General features: G+C 40.0%; 1 pseudogene across 1 annotated transcript; it reads left to right on the top strand.

Moving 5' to 3' along the window:
• The first annotated feature begins 13,681 nt into the window (after positions 1-13,681).
• On the top strand, positions 13,682-15,309 carry LOC309843465 (protein lin-9 homolog pseudogene; annotated as a pseudogene). The gene has a single exon. The product of its transcript is annotated as a protein lin-9 homolog pseudogene (transcript).
• Positions 15,310-24,839: the final 9,530 nt, after the last annotated feature.

Here is a 24,839-nt window from a genome sequence, read left to right as displayed (position 1 = left end):
GTGAAACCCGTTCCTGGAGCTGAGACGTTGGCGGCTTGTTCTGTGCTTCTGGGTCTCACGGCTGCTTCTTTTTTCACAGGACTGTGTGTGGTGTGGGGGCAATTGGGTCGTCCCGATGTATTCTTGTGGCACATGCTTGGTGCTTCCACCCCGTCCTCCCACCTGCCAGCCCCCTGCCCGCCCATTTCAGACCTCCCTGTTCAGGAGGCCTTCAAGAATGTGTGCCCCAAGGAGGGCGTCCTTGTCCCGTCTTTTCCGTGGTCGGGCATGCAGCAGAGTGTTTTCCTAAGGGTTGCCCCTGTGGGGCAGATCATCTTCGACCTTCAGGCTGAAGTAGCAGGGCTGGTGTTGGCGGTCATGGTAGCAACAGGAGCCAGTTTCGACGCACTTGTGTGGGGTTTCTCTGAGGCAGAGTGAATGGGCTCCTTCACTGATGTCCTCCGAACTGAGTACCACTAACCTTCCTCAAGGCTTCTGCACCAGCCCGCGGGAGCAACTCTTTCTCTCTTCGCCAGAGAGAAGTACACACCAAAGACAGTTTGGCTTCAGGCTTCTTTCTTGGAGGTAAGGCTCTGGTTCTCTCTAGCATTGTGCAGGCTCAGGATTGAGAAGGCATCCTTCTCTGTGGAGCGACGTGTGTGGGGAAGGTGTTGGCATGCGACTGTGACTTCTTTCTCACAGGGAGGCAGAGGGACATTACCTCCAGCGTTCTCACACACTCTAAGTTAGCAGAATGCTTCCCCGTGTATGACCCTGCAGGTGCTGAGCCTGCAGTGGCCAGCCTCTCAATCCTGGCTCTCACCCCTCAGGAAGTGGGCCGTTTCCTTTCTCATTCCTGCTTCTCTCTTCAAGAACCTGTCTGGGGGAGGATGCTTTCCCCGAAGAATGGTGTTGCTCTGAATTCAGGGCCCTGCTCGCTAGGTCAGCTTCCGGGCCCCTGTGAGAAATGACTCTGTCTTTCTGAAACACTCTGTTACACCATAGGTTCTGACTACACCCACAGGCCCCTGAGGTGGAGCCCGATACCCTCAGGGTATAAGTTCGCCACCATTTAAGAGAAGGCTTTCTGGCTTTAGGGGAGTTGTCTGGGGGCTCCTCTGTAAAGCTCGTTTGTGCAGCTGAGGCATTTTTGCCTCTCTCTGTGCTCCTGAGTGTCGCAACTGCTTCTCACTTTATGGGACCGAGTGTGGTGTGTGGGCAACAGCATTGTCCTGAAGTACACCTGTGGCACTTGCTTTGCACTTTGGGCTCCATCCCAACCCCTGGGATCAAGACTTGAGCCAAAGTCAGATGTTTAAGGGTGATCCACCCAGGTGCTTCAAGAATAGAATTTCGTGGGAAGAATTAACATTTCCTTTCATTCCCTCATTTGAGACATCATCATCTGAAATGTGTATATGTAATTAGTTTTCCATTCTATACATGTATGGTGGAAATTCTGTAAAGCAAACTCATAGAGTAAATAGGGTTTAAAGCTAATATTTAACATTTAACAATTGTAATATACACATAGAAATTAATATTAGTTATTAAATTAATATTAGTTACAGGTTGGCTAAAATCTTATTCTTGCCCCTCCAAACATTATTAGCTGATCTTCTAGTAAATGTTTGTTTCAGATTTCTTACTTCCCCCTCTTTCTAAAGCTCTCTGCTCATTCAGTTTATATTTGTTGCTATCTAGTAACCTGACATCTACTTTCTTTTTATCTCTGCAATATATGCATGCTTTATTTATGTTATGTCTACACCCTTCTCTACTCTTCTTATCTATTAGTATCTATTTTTCAGCCAGATTTTTCTTCTCCATCTCCTTATACTAACTTTTTTTTGAAATGTAAAATGATGTCATGCCTCTGCATTTTCATACAAGATACACAGAAAAAAAATGTATTTGGTTGCAAATTTGTACATTATTTTCATTCATTCATTCATTCATTCATTCAATGAATACTTTTAAAGCATCTACTCAAAAAATCTGCCTACCAGGAACTCTTGCAGGATCAATGTGCACAACAAATCCCAGCCCTCTGGTAATTTCATTTTTGTGAGTGAGACAGAATTTTCTTCAAAGGTATCCACCTTTTATAAATGTTAGTTTGTTCATTCTACTGCTGCTCAAATCAAGACTATAAACCAGGTATCAGGTATGATGAATTGCCTCATTATCCTGAGGTCGCTACTTTTGCCCAGTTTTGTTCTGACCTCAATGGTATAATTCATAATTCCTCAGTCTTAGTGTATGTCTGACTGAGTTCTTGAAACACGTACAGTGTACTCTCATGGCTGATGATGAACAAGTAGCTGTCATCTCTGTTGGTGTAAACAGGTACCTTGGTAAACTGGAATCTGGCAAAAGAACAATGTTTGGGAATGCTTTCTTAGCACATCTTTTCTGTCATCACCAAATCTGCTTGGGGAACCTCAAAGCTGAAAAAGATCTCAAAACAGTCAGATGCAAACCTGAAAGACATTGTAACAAATTTTTTTTGCTGGTATTGAAACTTATGCTTCTATAGATCCATATAAAATACCAGTTGTTTTTGTTATTATTTCTTCTAGTCATCATTTCCATTTTTGCAATATATATATTCTCATATTCTTAACCCAGAATAATTATGATAGAAATTAAGGTTCCCTATTCCTTGGTGAAAAAAATACATAATGTCATGCTACAATATCCTTTGAGGAAAACTGAAGGACAATGTAGCAGAATAGATGGTGATAGTGGGGAATAGAGCTCTTATTTTAGATTGAATAAGGCAGGAATAGCCTTCTGTAAAGGTGAAAATTTGAACAAATGTTTAGATGGAGTAAAGGACGTGAGTCAAGAAATAATTCAGCAAATAATAACATAATAATAAGGAAAGTAATATAGCACGATGATATGAGTATTGTGCACATGGAGTCTAGCATATAATTTTGAAAAGACTTGCTGTTTCATGATAAAAATGTTTTGATTTGGTTGGAGGCTGGAGGTAAAAATTGTCCACAAACAGCAAGTGAGAGGAATGCAAACAAATCAATTCAATGTGTCAAAGTCTATTATTTTAACATTTTAGTATGTCTATATTAAATTAAAAATGTATACAGTGACACAGGCCTACCCTCTATTCCCCGAATGTCTTTTGTAAGCCCACAACAAATATTTTAAGAACAATTAGTAAGACAAGTGTTACAATTTGATAAAAATTAAAATACCCTGTGCTAATGTGTAACTACATTTTAATCAATTTAACAGTGACAAATCATATGGAAGAAATGACTATCATAGATGTCTTGTCCATGAAGAATATTGTAGAAAAGTATATCATTAAGGCATGAAGATACTTCCTCCATAAGTTTCCACAGTTGAGGAACAGAAACCATGATGTAGAAGAGTTAGCTTCACCATTCCCTCATTTAATTGTTTCATATATTTTTAGGATTCAAAAACTCACTGGAGTTTCCCTTTATGCCTAGGATGTGGAGTTCTTGAGAAAGTGTTGCCACTATACTGATAACAACGAGAAACATCTAGACAGATAAACCACAAAATAACTCTTCTTTTGCACATCAGGAAGTTGAATTCCCAAATCAGACAAGAAATCTGAAATCCAAGGAGAGATGGGTGCCACCATGAACAAAAAGGGGATTGGCTTATCACAGATTGGCAGAGTATGAGAACAGATAGTGCTACTACACAAGCAAGTAAGAATACATGAACCATTTTTTTCTTCAGTTGATAAAGGCTGGGTAGAGGTTAAAATGTCTCTGTAGAACCCCTTGAAATATCAAAACAAAGACAGATGTCCTTTATCCTTCCCACAGATAGTCCTTTATCCTTCCATGGACTTCCACTGGGTGCTAAGAAAGACTGGGAACAGGTGGAGATAGAAGAAAGGGTCTCCTTTTGGGAGCCTGGGAGGCTCGGTAGGTTAAGCCACTGCCTTTGCCTCAGGTCATGATCTCAGGGTCCTGAGATGAAGTCTCGTATTGGGCTCTCTGCTCAGCAGGGAGCCTGCTTCCTCCTCTCTCTCTCTGCCTGCCTCTCTGCCTACTTTAAAAAAAAAAAAAAAGAAAAGAAAGGGTCTCCTTTTTAACTGGTAGGGATTCAGAAAGTTGTTTGCTCCCCCAGAAAAGTTACAAAGCCCCATCCTTTTCTCTCAAAAGTCTAGGTCTATCACTCCCAGACACTGGCAAAAGCCTTTTACCCAAGGGGAAGGGGAAACTAACAGCTCTGAGCACAGTATCTTACACCAGTAAGAATGGAGGGGTCTTCTACATTTGGGGAATGGAAAAACAATGTTCTGATCCATAACACCTACCACAACACAACTCACACTTCCCTTCTACCAGGGGAGGAGGAGCAGATACATTGAGAGAAACCTACCTCTGATGCCACACAGAGCTTACCTGATTTGAAGGTGAACTAGACTACATAAGAGCAAGCACCAAGTAGGAGCCATAAGAGTCTAACCTTGGGAAGAAGCAAAAGTGGTTAAAAGAACACCATTGTAGCACGGGCTTACAGGATGGCGAAAACGGAGAGCAGAACACAAACTTTGAGGGAAATCCTCCATCAATCACAAACATTCCAATCCCAAAATAAAAATGTATACAGTGAAACAGGCCTACCCTCTACTCACCAAATGTCTTTTGTAAGCCCACAACAAATACCCATTGCCATGGGTATGTGCTTATCAAGGTCTTATGGCCCAATCATCTGAAAACCCAGTCTTTGCTTCCAAGTTTTTTGTTAGTCTATTTTTTGCCCTAACTGTTATCCATAAGGCAACAACAACTAACTTCGATGCCTATAAATTTTTTTTTAACAAATGTGTCCTGGGTATCAGGCTCAACACTAGGGGAATTGTGAGTTAGGTGAGTTAGGTGAGGGACCTTTGTAATGGTCCCTCAGGAAGCCACAGGACAAGTTAATGAAAGAAGGAAAGATAAAGGAAGGAAGGAAGGAAGGAAAAGAACACAGTGTAAAGTGGCAAATCAATCAACAGGAAAGGACCCAGAGATGACCAGATATTGGGATTATCAATTAAAGTATTCAAAATAACTATGATTGATATATTATGGGTTATAATAGGAGAGATTGAACATAAAGGGGTTTTTTATAAAGCATTAGAAACTAGAGAAAGGAACCAAGTGAAAATGATAGAAATATAAAAACCTGATGTCAAAGAACAATGGTATCTGCCTTCAGCTCCTCTGTAGAACTGGAACTAAACTGCACACTGCTAAAAAACCCATGGGTTGAAGTACAAGTCACAAGGAGAATCAGATAATATTTTAAAAATTTTATTGGAAATGAAAATAATTTGGGGCAACTGGGTGGCGCCGTTGGTTAAGCATCTACTTCAGCTCAGGTCATGATACCAGGGTTCTGGGATGGAGCTCCATGTAGAGCTCCCTGCTGAGGGAGCCTGCTTCTCCCTCTTCTTTTGCCCCTCTCTCCTGTTCATGCTTTCTCTCTCTCTCTCAAATAAATGAACCCTTAAAAAAATAAAAATAACATACCAAAATTTGTGTGATATGGCTAATGAACAGGAAAGTAATACTGTTTTTGTTTGTTTGTTTTAGCAAAGTAATACTGTTAAATGCTGATATTAAAATACGTCTCATGTGATGTGTGCCTGGGTGCCTCACTTGGTTAAGCGTCTGCCTTCAGCTCAGATCATGATCCCAGGGTCCTGGGCTCCAGCTCCCTCTTCAGCAGGAAGCCTGCTTCTCCCTCTGCCCACTCCCCCTGTTTGTATTTCCTCTCAAACTGTCTCTCTCTGTCAAGTAAATAAATAAAATCTTAAAAAACAAACAAACAAAAAAACAAACCTTCCATTGGGGTGCCTGGGTGGCTCAGTGGGTTAAGCTTCTGCCTTCAGCTTTGGTCATAATCTCAGGGTCCTGGGATCAAGCCCCACTCAGGCTCTCTGTTCAGCAGGGAACCTGCTACTCCCTTTCCCCACCATGCTTGCCTCTCTGCCAACCTGTGATTCTGTCAAATAAATAAATAAAATCTTTAAATAATATATGTCTTGAAGTGATATTCATTTTTATCTTAAGGAACAAGAAAGAGAAGACCAAATGAAACTCAAGTCAACCAAAAAAAAGATATAATAAAGCAAAAGTAGAAGCAATAATCTTTAAAAACAATGCTAATTACTAAGAAGGATGAATATAATCACTAAGCTCTAATGATATGTCTTAAGAAAAAAAGAATGTAAAAATAAACAATATTAGCAAGAAAGAAGAGGACATCCAGAAGGTCATCCTAATATTAATAGGTTAATGAGGGAATATTATTAACAACTTGGTGTTCATATATTCAGAAATCTGGATGAAATGGACAAATTTCTTGAATGGCACAAGTTACCAAAGATTGCTCAAGAAGACATATATTACTAGAATCACATGTTTCTATATATAGAATACAATTCTATATTTATAGAATTCATTATAATGTGATACTATATTTATTAAGGAAATTGAATTTTAAGTCAATAGCTTTCCACCACCAACAACCAAAAACCAAAAATATGCAACAAAAAAAATTTCAAGCCCAGATACATCACTAGTAAATTTTACTGAAGAAAACATTAACAGTATAGAAGCCTCTAGAGTAGAATGTAAAGAACACATCCTTCATGAATAGAGACATAAAAATACTCAAAAAATACTACAGATAGAATCCAGAAATGTATAATACATCAGGGCATTATCTCGGGCATGCAGGAACGCATTTTCACATATGAAAACAAATCCGTTTACTTTGCCATTTAAGAAGATGAAGAAAAAGAGGGAGGAGTCAAGATGGCGGAGATGTAGCAAGCTGAGACTGCTTCAGCTAGCCGGAGATCAGCTAGATAGCTTATCTAAAGATTGCAAACACCTGAAAATCCATCGGCAGATTGAAGAGAAGAAGAACAGCAATTCTGGAAACAGAAAAACAACCACTTTCTGAAAGGACATGTTACACTAATATCATTATTAATGAAGTTGAGAATAAGAATATGATGCCTCATTTCATCATAATTGTTAAAAATGATCCCTAAGCTGGTAATTGCAGGAAGCCAGAAATGGAAATAATAATTAGCACCAGTTCAAAAGCTTGCCCACCCTTTTAGTATTTTACTTGCCCCTTCATTTACTCTTATCTGGCCAAAATGACAAGACGTAAAAATTCAACACAAAAAAAAGAACAAGAGGCAGTACCGAAGGCTAGGGACCTAATCAATACAGACATCGGTAATATGTCAGATCTAGAGTTCAGAATGACAATTCTCAAGGTTCTAGCCGGGCTCGAAAAAGGCATGGAAGATATTAGAGAAACCCTCTCGAGAGATATAAAAGCCCTTTCTGGAGAAATAAAAGAACTAAAATCTAACCAAGTTGAAATCAAAAAAGCTATTAATGAGGTGCAATCAAAAATGGAGGCTCTCACTGCTAGGATAAATGAGGCAGAAGAAAGAATTAGTGATATAGAAGACCAAATGACAGAGAATAAAGAAGCTGAGCAAAAGAGGGACAAACAGCTACTGGACCACGAGGGGAGAATTCGAGAGATAAGTGACACCATAAGACGAAACAACATTAGAATAATTGGGATTCCAGAAGAAGAAGAAAGAGAGAGGGGAGCAGAAGGTATACTGGAGAGAATTATTGGGGAGAATTTCCCCAATATGGCAAAGGGAATGAGCATCAAAATTCAGGAGGTTCAGAGAACGCCCCTCAAAATCAATAAGAATAGGCCCACACCCCGTCACCTAATAGTAAAATTTACAAGTCTCAGTGACAAAGAGAAAATCCTGAAAGCAGCCCGGGAAAAGAAGTCTGTAACATACAATGGTAAAAATATTAGATTGGCAGCTGACTTATCCACAGAGACCTGGCAGGCCAGAAAGAGCTGGCATGATATTTTTAGAGCACTAAACGAGAAAAACATGCAGCCCAGAATACTATATCCAGCTAGGCTATCATTGAAAATAGAAGGAGAGATTAAAAGCTTCCAGGACAAATAACAACTGAAAGAATTTGCAAATACCAAACCAGCTCTACAGGAAATATTGAAAGGGGTCCTCTAAGCAAAGAGAGAGCCTACAAGTGGTAGATCAGAAAGGAACAGAGACCATATACAGTAACAGTCACCTTACAGGCAATACAATGGCCCTAAATTCATATCTCTCAATAGTTACCCTGAATGTGAATGGGCTAAATGCCCCTGTCAAAAGACACAGGGTATCAGAATGGATAAAAAACCAAAACCCATCTATATGTTGCCTCCAAGAAACTCATTTTAAGCCCGAAGACACCTCCAGATTTAAAGTGAGGGGGTGGAAAAGAATTTACCATGCTAATGGACATCAGAAAAAAGCAGGAGTGGCAATCCTTATATCAGATCAATTAGATTTTAAGCCAAAGACTATAATAAGAGATGAGGAAGGACACTATATCATACTCAAAGGGTCTGTCCAACAAGAAGATTTAACAATTTTAAATATCTATGCCCCCAACGTGGGAGCAGCCAACTATATAAACCAATTAATAACAAAATCAAAGAAACACATCAACAATAATACAATAATAGTAGGGGACTTTAACACTCCCCTCACTGAAATGGACAGGTCATCCAAGCAAAAGATCAGCAAGGAAATAAAGGCCTTAAACGACACACTGGACCAGATGGACATCACAGATATATTCAGAATATTTCATCCCAAAGCAACAGAATACACATTCTTCTCTAGTGCACATGGAACATTCTCCAGAATAGATCACATCCTCGGTCCTAAATCAGGACTCAACCGGTATCAAAAGATTGGGATCATTCCCTGCATATTTTCAGACCACAATGCTCTGAAGCTAGAACTCAACCACAAAAGGAAGTTTGGAAAGAACCCAAATACATGGAGACTAAACAGTATCCTTCTAAAGAATGAATGGGTCAAACGGGAAATTAAAGAAGAATTGAAAAAAATCATGGAAACAAATGATAATGAAAATACAACGGTTCAAAATCTGTGGGACACAACAAAGGCAGTCCTGAGAGGAAAATATATAGCGGTACAAGCCTTTCTCAAGAAACAAGAAAGGTCTCAGGTACACAACCTAACCCTACACCTAAAGGAGCTGGAGAAAGAACAAGAAAGAAACCCTAAGCCCAGCAGGAGAAGAGAAATCATAAAGATCAGAGCAGAAAACAATGAAATAGAAACCAAAAAAACAATAGAACAAATCAACGAAAGTAGGAGCTGGTTCTTTGAAAGAATTAATAAAATTGATAAACCCCTGGCCCGACTTATCAAAAAGAAAAGAGAAAGGACCCCAATAAATAAAATCATGAATGAAAGAGGAGAGATCACAACTAACACCAAAGAAATACAAACAATTATCAGAACATACTATGAGCAACTCTACGGCAATAAATTTGACAATCTGGAAGAAATGGATGCATTCCTAGAAACATATAAACTACCACAACTGAACCAGGAAGAAATAGAAAGCCTGAACAGACCCATAACCAGTAAGGAGATTGAAACAGTCATTAAAAATCTCCAAACAAACAAAAGCCCAGGGCCAGATGGCTTCCCGGGGGAATTCTACCAAACATTTAAAGAAGAACTAATTCCTATTCTCCTGAAACTGTTCCAAAAAATAGAAATGGAAGGAAAACTTCCAAACTCATTTTATGAGGCCAGCATCACCTTGATCCCAAAACCAGGCAAGGATCCCACCAAAAAAGAGAGCTATAGACCGATATCCTTGATGAACACAGATGCGAAAATACTCAACAAAATACTAGCCAATAGGATTCAACAGTACATTAAAAAGATTATTCACCACGACCAAGTGGGATTTATTCCAGGGCAGCAAGGTTGGTTCAACATCCGCAAATCAGTCAATGTGATAGAACACATCAATAAAAGAAAGAACAAGAACCATATGATACTCTCAATAGATGCTGAAAAAGCATTTGACAAAGTACAGCATCCCTTCCTGATCAAAACTCTTCAAAGTGTAGGGATAGAGGGCACATACCTCAATATAATCAAAGCCATCTATGAAAAACCCACCGCAAATATCATTCTCAATGGAGAAAAACTGAAAGCTTTTCCACTAAGGTCAGGAACACGGCAGGGATGTCCATTATCACCACTGCTATTCAACATAGTACTAGAGGTCCTAGCCTCAGCAATCAGACAAAAAAAGGAAATTAAAGGCATCCAAATCGGCAAAGAAGAAGTCAAATTATCACTCTTCGCAGATGATATGATACTATATATGGAAAACCCAAAAGACTCCACTTCAAAACTGCTAGAACTTATACAGGAATTCAGTAAAGTGTCAGGATATAAAATCAATGCACAGAAATCAGTTGCATTTCTCTACACCAACAGCAAGACAGAAGAAAGAGATATTAAGGAGTCAATCCCATTTACAATTGCATCCAAAACCATAAGATACCTAGGAATAAACCTAACCAAAGAGACACAGAATCTATACTCAGAAAACTATAAAGTACTCATGAAAGAAATTGAGGAAGACACAAAGAAATGGAAAAATGTTCCATGCTCCTGGATTGGAAGAATAAATATTGTGAAAATGTCTATGCTACCTAAAGCAATCTACACATTTAATGCAATTCCTATCAAAGTACCATCCATCTTTTTCAAAGAAATGGAACAAATAATGCTAAAATTTATATGGAACCAGGAAAGACCTCGAATAGCCAAAGGGATATTGAAAAAGAAAGCCAACGTTGGTGGCATCACAATTCCGGACTTCAAGCTCTATTACAAAGCTGTCATCATCAAGACAGCATGGTACTGGCACAAAAACAGACACATAGATCAATGGAACAGAATAGAGAGCCCAGAAATAGACCCTCAAATCTATGGTCAACTCATCTTCGACAAAGCAGGAAAGAATGTCCAATGGAAAAAAGACAGCCTCTTCAATAAATGGTGCTGGGAAAACTGGACAGCCACATGTAGAAAAATGAAATTGGACAATTTCCTTACACCACACACAAAAATAGACTCAAAATGGATGAAGGACCTCAATGTGCGAAAGGAATCCATCAAAATCCTTGAGGAGAACACAGGCAGCAACCTCTTCGACCTCTGCCGCAGCAACATCTTCCTAGGAACAACGCAAAAGGCAAGGGAAGCAAGGGAAAAAATGAACTATTGGGATTTCATCAAGATCAAAAGCTTTTGCACAGCAAAGGAAACAGTTAACAAAATCAAAAGACAACTGACAGAATGGGAGAAGATATTTGCCAACGACATATCAGATAAAGGACTAGTGTCCAGAATCTATAAAGAACTTAGCAAACTCAACACCCAAAGAACAAATAATCCAATCAAGAAATGGGCAGAGGACATGAACAGACATTTCTGTAAAGAAGACATCCAGATGGCCAACAGACACATGAAAAAGTGCTCCATATCACTCGGCATCAGGGAAATACAAATCAAAACCACAATGAGATATCACCTCACACCAGTCAGAATGGCTAAAATCAACAAGTCAGGAAATGACAGATGCTGGCGAGGATGTGGAGAAAGGGGAACCCTCCTACATTGTTGGTGGGAATGCAAGCTGGTGCAGCCACTCTGGAAAACAGCATGGAGGTTCCTCAGAATGTTGAAAATAGAACTGCCCTATGACCCAGCAATTGCACTATTGGGTATTTACCCTAAAGATACAAATGTAGTGATCCAAAGGGGCACATGCACCTGAATGTTTATAGCAGCAATGTCCACAATAGCCAAACTATGGAAAGAACCTAGATGTCCATCAACAGATGAATGGATCAAGAAGATGTGGTATATATACACAATGGAATACTATGCAGCCATCAAAAGAAATGAAATCTTGCCATTTGCGACAACATGGATGGAACTAGAGCGAATCATGCTTAGCGAAATAAGTCAAGCAGAGAAAGACAACTATCATATGATCTCCCTGATATGAGGAAGTGGTGATGCAACATGGAGGCTTAAGTGGGTAGGAGAAGAATAAATGAAACAAGATGGGATTGGGAGGGAGACAAACCATAAGTGACTCTTAATCTCACAAAACAAACTGAGGGTTGCTGGGGGGAGGGGGTTTGGGAGAAGAGGGTGGGATTATGGACATTGGGGAGGGTATGTGTTTTGGTGAGTGCTGTGAAGTGTGTAAACCTGGTGATTCACAGACCTGTACCCCTGGGGATAAAAATATATGTTTATAAAAAATAAAAATTAAAAAAAAAAAAAAGAAGATGAAGAAAAAAAATACAGCCACCTCAATAGAAACAGACAATACCTCTGACATATTTCAATAATTCCTTTATGACAAAAATGCCTTCACAAACTAATAATAAAAGTAAACTTTCTCAACCTGATGATGAACATCTGCAAAAGAAAAAAAAAGGCAGCAACGAAACTACAGCTAAATCATGCTTCATGACAAATGAATAAATGCTTCCCTCTTATATCAGGATAAAAAGCAGTGTTCTCTCACTGTTCCTAATGAAAATCACAATGGTGGCCCTAGCCAGTGCAATAGGGCAAAAGAGGAAATGAAAGAAAGAAAGAAGGTAGGAAGAAAAGAAGGAAGGATGGAAAGAGTGAAAGAAAGAGAGAGAAAGAAAGAAAGAAAGAAAAAGGGAAAAGTAAAAGTGACTTAACTCACAACATGATGTTCTACATAGAAATAGCTTAAGTCTACAAGAAAACCTACTAGTGCCCATAAATGAATTCTGATATAATGAGGTATAATAGAAGTATGGAAAAAATCCATCTTATTTCACATTTACGTAACTGTAATTAGAAATTGAAATAGTACCAAGTACATTTGTAGCAAAAAAATTTAGAATATTATTCACACTTAAATACATTTGCACAATATACTTAAGATTTATATAATAAAACACTGAAAACATTGACATCAAAGACATAGATAAGTGGAGAAATGTACTGTACTCATAAATTGAGTTAAAATGCTTAATATATCATTTCTCCTCAGATTTATTTAAACTTTCAATTCACTTCTAATTAAAAATCCAAGCAAGGTAAGTGAAAAAAGTCAAGCAGAAAAAGACAATTATCAGATGGTTTAACTCATATATGGAACGTAAGGAATAGAATGGAGGACCATAGGGGAAGGGAGGGAAAACTAAGTGGGAAGAAATGAGAGAAGGAGACAAACCATGAGAGACTCTGGACTCTGGGATACAGACTGAGGGTTACAGAAGTGGGGGAGGAGGAGGTAACCAGGTGATGGGTAGTAAGGAGGGCATATGTGGTGATGAGCACTGGATGTTATAGGCAACTAATGAATCATTGAAACTACATAAAAAATTAATGATGTAGGGCGCCTGAGTGGCTCAGTGGGTTAAGCCACTGCCTTCGGCTCAGGTCATGATCCCAGGGTCCTGGGATTGACTCCCGCATCGGGCTCTCTGCTCAGCAGGGAGCCTGCTTCCTCCTCTCTCTCTGCCTGCCTCTCTGCCTACTTGTGATCTCTCTCTGTCAAATAAATAAATAAATTATTAAAAAAAATTAATGATGTACAATGTTGGAGAATTGAACATAATAATAAAAAAAATTTAAGATTCCAAGCAAGTTATTTTGTTTATTTGCTTGTTTGCTTTGTAGAGATCAACAAGCTGGTATCAAAATGTATATGGAGGTGGCTCATTCCAGATGGTGCAGCTTAACCAGATGCCTGACAAAAACTCTTCAGCAAAAAGCCCTTGTCAGTTTAAAAAAGGGAAGCTTATCTAACACATGGAATGAAAAGTATAGCTCTTTACAAAACAAAAAGAAAAGAAAACAAAAAACCCACCTGTTTGGAAAGCAGGCATATGGGCTCCGCTGTGGCGCTGTGGAGATGCCTTTCAGAAATTCAAAATGAGGTTGACTCTTTTACAATGAAAATGACAGACAGATAAAAAATGGTAACCCAAAAGAAACAGTAAAGTTGCAATGGTCCCACCAAACTTTACAGTGGACAATCACACCAGATAAGAAAGCCTCACAGAAGATTGGTTTCCAATTACATAACCAACTCAAGCTTCCCAAAGCACATAAATGGTGCATATATGAATGGTTCTATTCAATTATAGATAAACAACTGTTTGAAGGCTATGATGACTTCTGTGTCTTTCTGAAGGAATCCTTTCCTAATTTAAAAACAAGAAAGTTACAAGGGTAGAGTGGGGAATAATCAGGTGACTTATGGGAAAACATGGAGACTTTCTTGTTCATGTTTTGAGGAAGAGAGACCAGCGTTAAAACAGAAACAACAGAAAATACGACTCTTACAAAAAAGGCAAGTTGCAGATGTTTCCCAGTTCGAAGATCTCCCAGATGAAATTCCTTTGCCCCTGTTTATTGGAACCAAAGTTATAGTTCGATTACGTGGTGTTCATGATGGTCTCTTCATAGTTGCTGTGGATACTTTTAATCCTCCTTATAGAGTAACTTTTGATAGGGTAGGGCTTGGCAACCATACCATATCTGACTATGAAGTTCTTAGTAATGAGCTGCATGAGACGATGCCAGTTGCTGTCTTTGACAAAATCAGGGGCCTTCTTGATTCTTTATGACTCCACCATGGTTACATTACATTCCTCCCCTCCAGTCACCAATTAGGGATAATGATCCTGTACTAGCACAGTCACCTTGGAGAATTAAGATTCCTGGCTCTGACACTGAAATGCTAGGTCATTTTCCAGTACAATTCCTCATCCAAGTGAACACTTCGTCAAAAGTTCTCATGATTAAAAAGGGACATATCAAAAAATTAAGAGCAATGAACACAGAAGCAAAAAAATTGAAATCCTATTGCATGCCCATTGGCATTGAATTTCGGCGGAGTTATGCAACCATCATTCTGGAGCTTGAGCAGCTCAACAAGGACCTCGACAAAGTTTGCATGAAGTGCAGCACTGCTATGAGCCTGCTCCATCCAGACCAGGGCCACAGCCTAAGGACGAACCCACAGATAGGAGACTGAGCCACTAGATGGCTCTGTGTTGAGAATGGAATTCTGACATATTTAATCTTCAGCTCACTACTATTTTATTACAAATTGTCTGGCAGAAGGAGGAGAGTTGAATTCCTTTGAGTTCAAATCACCTACAGTTTCATTAAATGATTTCAAGAGTACAATAGATGCGTCTACTATCAGTTGCTTTCCCAATAATGTAGAAATCCATGTTTCACACATTCAGAGTGGCCTGAACCAGATACAAAGTCTGCCTTCTCAGCCAAGGACACCAACAGAGACTGAGAAGCAGCCGTCCCGTTCCAGCCACACAGGACACTAGCATCCCTTTACTTTGGCTTCCATCACCAAATGACCCACGTGCTGGAAAACAAGGGAAATGTACACCTCCAGTGAAGACTTTGGAACATACTGTCATGCTTCTTGAACCACCACTGCTGACGAGCATTCTATTTATTTTTCTTTCTATGATTCAGCTGCAGTAGCATCTCTTATGTTACATGTTTATTGGCAAGTATTTTTCAGCCAAAACTGTCTGAAACTAAGATGCTTTCATAGAAGAGTGTGCTGACCCCTTTATCAACATGCATGAATTCAGATGACAGGTGCAGACAGCCGTTTCTGGGGTCTACAAGCCCAGATAGGAGCCTCCTGTGGGGAGCTATGTCCTAAGGGTTTTAGTGCCAGCAGGTCAGCTCCTCTACCTGCAGGCTCTGGAAAAGAGCACCCTCCAGAGGCAGGAAGTTACTTGTGGAGGAATCAATCAGAACAGCCAAGGGAGATGCAGCTTTGACAAGTATGTGAGATGGATATCTGCTGGTGACATCTCTGCCAGAGATCATATTATAATCATAAATATTTTAATTTATCATAATTTATAAAACAAACCTTTGTTTTTTTGTCTGTTGAAAGAAAAGAAAGGAGCAGGAGAAAAATTAATTACTTGCAAAGCACTGCATTTCTGCAAGTGGATTTAGCCTGAGTTTTCCCATCAATTCAGGGCAAAAGGTACGATTGTTATGAGACTTATTTAAAAAGGCTGGTAACACATTATCTTCACATTTTGTTTATTTGCACAACTTTTGAACCGGATGACTGGTTAAAATCCAAACGTGCACATTTTATAAGTCAAAAGATTTTATAGGAAAAACACATGTAATAACCAGAGCTGTGAAATGCAGAAAACAAGGTTTATATTTGGTTGTGGGGGTTTTTTGTTGTTTTCTTGGTTTAAAAAAAAAAAAAAAACCCTGCCTGAAATGTTAATCTTGTAAAAAGTGTGTATTTGGGATTTTCTTTGTTTTAATATACTATATTATAAAGTGAAACTGATGAGGGAGCAGGAGGCTGGCTGAGGACAAAGCAAAAGCTGGCGCCTTGCACCCCCTCTTCACCCGCTCCCCTCCATATGTGTAGCATTCCTCAGGCACCCCTGACTGCCATAAAACAATAAATAGTTAACTTGCAGGGATCGCAATCCTGCAGAACAGGAATCTCCCTTGCCCTACAAGATGTCCTAGAGACCTAAACAGGGAGGTTACCTTATCAATAGCACAAATTTCCAGAGGCAAATAACTCTTGGTTCCTGAAGGCCTAATGTCCCCCTCCCACCATAAACTGGAGGAGACTGGGGTAGAAGGAAATGTAAATGATAGCCAGATCATAATGCCCCACCAAGAATCTCCCAATTATCTTGATGTTAATGGGTGACCTAAAGACGACATTGATCAGGCCATAAGGGCAAAGATTCCCCCCGGCACCTTGTAGGCCCTCCCTAACATGTGAGAACTCTGTTGAAACCTCCCATCCCTTTACCAACTCCCCCCAACCGTGGGGTATATAACATGCCCACCTTCACAACCCGGCGCAGCAGCTCTTTCTGCCCATGGGTCCTGTCCCCGTGCTTTAATAAACCACCATTTTGCACCAATGACGTCTTAAGAATTCTTTCTTTAGTCGTCGGCTCTGAACCTCCTCACCCCACCGAACCTGACTTAGGTTCTGGGACTTCATCATTTTTGGTGAGCCAGCCAGGAGATTTGTGAGTCTTTACATTTGGACTCTGAGCTTCGGTGCAAATTGGTGAGTACTTTCTCTCCTTTTCCTTTACTCTCATTCCAGGGCTTTTTCAAGGAGTATGGTCTTATTGGAACACTTGCATGTCAATTGCTCAGGCTGTAATCCTCTAGCCCATGGCTACTCTATGGGGAGGAGAACGTCTGCCTTTTGGCTGTAAGCTAGTACCCTGGCCGGAATCGCAATAAGACCCAGAAACTTGATGGCCTCACTCTATTCCTGTTCTTATAGAAAGTTGTCACTCTTGGGCACAGGACAGCCACCCAAGTCACCAGGATGGCTGCCAATCTTAAGACTCCTGTGTGAGGTTTCCTCCTGATTGATCTAATGTGATCCCCTCCACATCCCTGGTCTAGCCACTTCTGGCTGCGGGACCTCCACTGGGAGCCGGCCGAAACCAGTACCCGATTGAATTAAAACGCAACCGGGGACCGTTTCCTAGGAAAGTTGGCTGTAAGGACCACATGTGTTGGAATGTCGCATAGACCATGATGGATTTCAATCTTTACTGTTTCTCATCAGTGTCTTCTGCAAACCGCCTAAAGCTATGAAATTGGGTAATTTCCCCTTGCCAAACTTTTCTAGTACTTCCATGGGTTAATATGGCAAAACAGTATGCAGTCTTCAGGACATACGATGGCATGGCACAAGCATTTTAGTCCATTCACCAGGCACCCATCAGCAGCCTAGGATGCGATGGGGAAGTGGAGGGACGCCGGCACCCCTCCAGGGCCTCTTACGGCAGGAATGTCTTCCCAGGGAAGGCAGGATGGTGATCAATAGCGATATCTTGAGGGACGCCTCTGGTCGCTTTTGACACCTAAAACCTCTGACATACCCTGTGTGGGACACCACCCAGGAGTCGGGGGATTTGGTAATGGTCCTTCTTTACTTTTCTGGAAGCATGGCCTCAGTAGGCTGCTTCAGTTCCCAAGGACTCTACCTTGGGGTGCCTTTTAACCCACTGGAAATGATTTGGATTGCAAAACTTAGGAAAGGACTAAGCTCCTGTAACACTGCATGGCCTCAGTGGGATCTATCAGATCTCTGCAGTAAACAGGGCAAATGGACCTAGGGTGCCTGCACCGCTCATACCTAGGCCTTCATTGCTCTACACCAGGGCCCCTAAGGGGCTTTTGTGAAATGTGTTTGCCCAAATGAGTCAGCTAGTAAACGTTCTCCTGACATATTGGATGGTAATTACGTAAATAAGCCTTCTTCTAGTAAACCCAGGTTGCTGGGCCATCCCTAGCAAAGGGGACTCTGTCTTTATTTCTCTCTGTTTCTCCTAATAGATGTGGGGGCTTCTCCCTCACTCACTTCCCATGTTAATGGCTATAACTGGAGCCAACTGGGGTTGGTCTAACTCGAGACAGAGACTATAAGGAATATTCCCAAGCAGCTGCCAAAACTCTCTTTGTTTCGGGGAAGTTTCCCTGTGTTCTCTGGCCTGACTTGGACTGCCTAACCCCTTCCCCCTTGCTGGTGGGAAAGATGGCGTCTGCTCCTCTGTTGGGGCTTATGAGCTCTAAAACCGGGAATCTTTTCTCTGCCTCCTGGCAGCACTTTGTTTCTTCTGTTTCCCCCTTATTGTGTTTCTGTACCAACGCGCGTGCAACCTGCATGACTGGCCTCTAGATCATGCACCACGGCTCCTTCTCTCTTCACTGTCAAGGAGCAAGAAGAGTACCCCCTGGACCTAACACACCCACTCCAGATCTTCCCACGCATGTCTCAGGTAAACATTCAAATTGGAGTGGGCCCAGGTGGAACGTAAATCAGTTTTGGAACTAAGTTAAGTTTGTTGGTTTAGGTTTAATTAAGATAAGACGTGTCTTTGAAGTTACAGCAGTAAATGTGAAACTTTTATTCTATCAAAGTTTACTGAAGGTCAAATAAGCTTGTGTTACTTGTTAAAATTTGTTAGCAAAGAAATGACTAAACTGATGGTTAATTGTCTCAAATGTCTAATGGGTAATTGCTGAAGTAGCTTTAAAAGTCTTTGGTAACCTGAAAGTTTTAAAGTTTTGCTTGGATGACAAATGGAATTAAATTGTGGACATCTAGGTCTTAACCAAACAGGATAAAATGCTAAGTCGTTAATTACTGAATGTAGGTTTGTGCTTTTGACTTCTTACTGCAAAGAAACTAAGAGTATTTAAATCTGCTGGTAAGCTTGTTTTCTACTTAACTGATTCATAAATTGCCACCTGAAGAATTCTGTTGTAACAGTTCACAATTGGTTAATAACTAAAGGTGTTTCTAAGAATACGAAGTTCTGCTTAGTGTAACTAAGACTGATGGAAATAAAGGGAAACTCTGTATGTAGGAAAGTAGGAGATATGTAAGAAAGACTTAAGGAATGGGAATACATTTTGTTGAAGGTAAGGGAAGGTAATTTTGTCCTAAATGAGATGGTTGTTTAAAAGGAAATGGCTTGGGACAAAACCTGAATGCAAAGGAAGTTGTAGAAGGTTTGTGAAGGGAAATCTTCAGAAAAGGAATTTTAGCTATGGTCAAGAATGGATTAAGATTGAAATGAATGGGTTTTAAAGGTACATTGGTACAAGACTGAAATTCTCTGTTCAAAAGGACAATGTTTTCTTAGATCAATTGATCTGCTGTTAAGAAAATGTAAATGGTTTTCTCTTTGCCTGCCCAGAAAAACGAGTTTCTATGTTCAGTTTTATCAGGTGTTTAACATCCCTAATTATATTTAGGCATGTGCTTTAAAACTTTCTAAGATTTTAGCAAATGTTGACAAGATTTAAATCGTAAATCTCTTTAACTCAGGCTTTTCCTTGGTATGTGAAGTTGCTCATGAAGTACTACTGAACCAATGATAAACCTTGGGTTACATTTGGGAAAATGCTATAACTATTCTAGAGATTCTACGCACTTCCTAAAGTTTTAACGTTTTGAGAGATCATCACTTGATACTGTAATTATGGAAATGTTATGTATCATAGAAATAACCTGATTTCCTTGCAGCTAAATTGTAAACTCCCGTGTCTCTTTAGCTCTAACCATATCCATTCTGAGTTTTGTCATTTATAATTGTTTTAATTCTCTGGTAAAATGAGTTTTATCTTCAAGGAGATTCCTATAAAGGACTTTCAGGCAAATACAGATATTTGATATGCTTGAAAATCCTAAAACTGAAATGGGTAAGAATTTCCAGAACTGACTAAAGCCGCATTCACCAGAATTAGTAACATGGGACTAAATGAACTAAAAGATTATAGTGTTGTGTCTCTTAATGTTTTGTCTTACTTTAAACATTGCTGGTTCTCTCTACTGTTTGCTCTTACAGACTAGGGATACTCCCTCCTAGTTATCTGTAACTTATAGAGATGTAAAAGTGCTCATTTGTAAAAGTGCTCAAAGCATTCACCTTTTCTCTCTATCTGAACCCTCTGAAACCAAAAGGTCTTAGTAAGTATTCTTTCTTCCATGGCAAGCAGTCATTTGCATAAGTTCAATAAGAATCTGTTCTCCTTGTAACAGGAAAGAATTGGAAACACGGGTTATTTTACCAAGGCTTTGACTGGGATGTCATATTTGAAAAGACTCAGATATGACCAGACAGTTTAAAGGAACTAAAGTTGACTTTATGAAACCTGGAGCCATAAAGCCCCTTGGGACTGTTGGCCTGATACCTTGCTTACAGAGTTCCCAGCAGCCTCACCAGGTGAGTAAAGAATGTCACTCCTTGGTAGGTGCAGTCTTGGGAAGAGGAATTCGCCCAAAGGTATTGCAGGCATGCCTCATGGCAAGTACAGGGCTTGGCTTCTGGCCCGGAGAGGATACTAAAAGTTCAACCTAGATATTCCTTATACAAAGTTCCAGCAAAGCAGATTCTAAAAGATCTATTGATCACACTCACTGTTCTTGCTGAGCTTATGTAAATAATAGGCCAAGTTTGTTAAAACTGGACTTGTTTCACAAGTGAATTAGTCCTGATTTGGCTATCTCTGGAAATGAGGGTTATTTTAGAGAGAAAAATTATGTTTTAGTAACACACATTTATGGATGTTAAATTCTAGAGTTGATTGTCTTTAAATGCTTGTTTACCTAAGCTAAACAATTAGAGGTAATCTTCAGAGAAGTTACACAATAGCTCATTTAGATGATCTTCTTGCTTTTTATTTTGTGGGGATATTAGCAGACCCCACAGCACATGATTAAACAACTGGAATAATGAAATTGCCTAAAAGCCAACCTATCGCACTCCATAGGATTAACTATGGACTTGTGGAGATAATGGATGACCCCACTTTCTTTATGAGTGGATTGGATGATTCATGGGGGGCTCCCCTTATCTCTTGATAAGTTTTATCACTTGCCAGTGATCCTCTGTAATCAGGATATTATTAAGGCTGGACCACTCAAAGGTCTTCTTATTGGTTTCATCCCTTAGTCATATTATCCTAGAAGTCACCTCTGTTGAGGTGCAATTGCAAATAGATGCTTTAGTTAAGCATGGAACAGCCCTCCTATAAAAGGAGCCTCAAACCTCACTATGGAACAGTCCCTGAGTGTAATAACTTCACATCAGGTCCAGATTTGTCTTAGAAGGCAAAGGCCACCAATGGATGATGGAGGCCGACTTATTAAATACTGGGCTACACTAACAGATATGCCAGAAATAATACTTAAAATTTGTCAAACTTTAAACCTAGTTACCTGTATGCCTGAACCTGACCTGTACTTCTTTCTCTATAGAGAAAAAAAGGTTATTGATCTTGCTTACTCTATATGGCCAGATTTAAGATGCCCCTGTTAAAAATATGAATGACAGTTGGTTTTCTGATGACAGTAGTTTTCATAGAAAAAAATAAGAAAAGCTAGGTGTGCCATAGTGCTCACTAGCACTTTGCAATTGCCAAAGTCTAAGAATTAACATTTATACTGACTCCAAATATGCTTTCCTGGTACTACATGCCCATGGAGCTATTTGGAAGGAAAGGGGATTGCTATCAAGCCATTACTCCCCAATCAAATATGGGCCTAAGTCACAAAACCCTCCTTATCGCTATACTAAGGATGGCATATATCAAATCTAGGATACATATTTGTGGTTCACACCCACAATTGGACAGCTCAGTTAAAAGGCAGTTTTATGCTGGGAACAAAAGAATCATACCTAGGATACTTGGACAAATAACACACAGTATCGAGGATGGCTATCATTAGAAATGTGTTCCCAAATAATAGTACTCCAGGCTACTGAATGTTTTGCTACTGATTGGGTAAGGTGACCTGGCATTAGATGGCCAGCTCCAAACGGAACCCACTGGATATGTGGAACCAACCTGTGGCCCTGGCTTCCTCCAGAATGGATAGGTCGCTGTACTTTAGGATTTGCCTGGATTCATGGGCGCATTACTAAAACCATTACAACTCCAGCTAATCTCCCCAACTTGAAACAAAGATGGACACAATCTGTTTTTAAATGGTATGATCACTTAGCATCCATTTTTGTTCCATCTGCGGGACTAGAGGATGTCATGTGGCATGTAGAAGCCCTTAATAAATATACTACAAAGGCACTCAATGATTCACTAAATAGCATCTCCCAGCTTAATACCGAAGTGTCACAGATATGCAAGGCAGTCCTACAAAATAGGATGGCCTTGGATGTCCTGACAGCAGCCCAGGGTGGCACATGTGCAATTATCAAGACAGAATGTTACGTATACATCCCAGACTATCACAAAAATGTCACAGGAATAATAAAGGATATGAACACCCAGATTAAGGCCCTACAAGATCCCTCTCTATCTCTCAGTAAATGGTTAAGTACCTAATTTGAAGGAGGACTATGGCCAAATCTCCTTTTCGGGCTTCTTATTCTTATCGCCTTATTAATCTTAATATGTTGCTTTGTTCCATGTTTCTCTACTTGGTGCCGAGACTCCATTGCTACAATGACTACACCACAGCAGATGATCCTTGTCGCGCGCGAGGACGCCTCTTCACTGTCAGCGCTGGATTCAGCTGCCTCCACCTTTGTAACTCCCTTATACGTTCCTACCCTGATCAATATTGACCCGAGCAGGTAGGGACAGCTCTACACCCCTATTCAGCACGAAGAAGTTACAGAAGATGAGACTTTCCACCTTCACCAACTTAAAGATTTAAGGGTCAAAATTGTTCAGGGGGGAATGATGAGGGAGCAGGAGGCTGGCTGAGGACAAAGCAAAAGCTGGCGCCTTGCACTCCCTCTTCACCCGCTCCCCTCCATATGTGTAGCATTCCTCAGGCACCCCTGACTGCCATAAAACGATAAATAGTTAACTTGCAGGGATCGCAATCCTGCAGAACAGGAATCTCCCTTGCCCTACAAGATGTTCTAGAGACCTAAACAGGGAGGTTACCTTATCAATAGCACAAATTTCCAGAGGCAAATAACTCTTGGTTCCTGAAGCCCTAATGTCCCCCTCCCACCATAAACTGGAGGAGACTGGGGTAGAAGGAAATGTAAATGATAGCCAGATCATAATGCCCCACCAAGAATCTCCCAATTATCTTGATGTTAATGGGTGACCTAAAGACGACATTGATCAGGCCATAAGGGCAAAGATTCCCCCCGGCACCTTGTAGGCCCTCCCTAACATGTGAGAACTCTGTTGAAACCTCCCATCCCTTTACCACCTCCCCCCAACCGTGGGGTATATAACATGCCCACCTTCACAACCCAGCGCAGCAGCTCTTTCTGCCCACAGGTCCTGTCCCCGTGCTTTAATAAACCACCATTTTGCACCAATGACGTCTTAAGAATTCTTTCTTTAGTCGTCGGCTCTGAACCTCCTCACCCCACCGAACCTGACTTAGGTTCTGGGACTTCATCAAAACTACATTAAAATTGCTCTCATCAGGGATCCTGCTTCCCTCCTCCCCCACTGCCTCTTTGCCTACTTGTATTATCTGTATGTCAAAAAACAAACAAGTAAACAAACAAACAAAAAACTAAAATGAGATTATTTTCCATTTGAAATTTTTGTATAGTTTAAAAATGCTTCCATATTCTTTGTTGGTACTGTGTCACTATAGAACTTAAGTGCAGAGTTTACACTTAGCTAAATTGTTATGTGAACACATAAATCCTTTATTCTTAGTATTCGTAATTTAAATAAATTGATCTTTGGAAAGTAAAAAAAATGTATATAGAGAAGCAAAGGAACTAGAGTAGCCATTAGAAAAAGAAAAAGGAGAAAGAGAAAAAGAAGAAAAACAGTGTTAGAGGAGAAATCACACTACATAATTTTATGACTAACTATATTCGAGTGAGTATAGTATTGGCAAAAGCGTAAACTCCCAAGTCAAGAGAATGGAAGAGTCCAAAAATGTGTACATATGTACATATACACATGTATATGATCAGTTTAAGAAGCCAAGGTAGTCAAATAGAGAAGAGAAGGTATTTTCAACAAATAGTGCTGGAGCTATTGGACATCCATAAGCAAAACATAAAACAAAACACAACAAAAACCTGACTCAACTCCTATCTTGCACCACATACAAAAATTAACATAAAGTACATAACAGACATAAAAGTAAATGCAAAAATCTAAGATTTTTTGAGGAACATTTTAAGAAAGATTTTTGCACCCTTGAGTTAAGCGAGGATTTTCTGGATAGGACACCACAGTTATGAATCATAAAGGAAAACATGATAAATTAATCTTCATCCAAGTTACCATTTCTTCCTTCAAAATGTTTTTGTAAATTAAAGGACAAACTATAAACTACTGGAAGAAAATGCAAAACACA

This window comes from Mustela nivalis (genome assembly GCF_964662115.1).
Source record: "Mustela nivalis genome assembly, chromosome: 11".
NCBI classification, from domain to species: Eukaryota; Metazoa; Chordata; class Mammalia; order Carnivora; family Mustelidae; genus Mustela; species Mustela nivalis.
The sequence above is the reverse complement of the archived record's forward strand: the minus strand, read 5'-3'. Positions and strand labels throughout refer to the sequence as shown.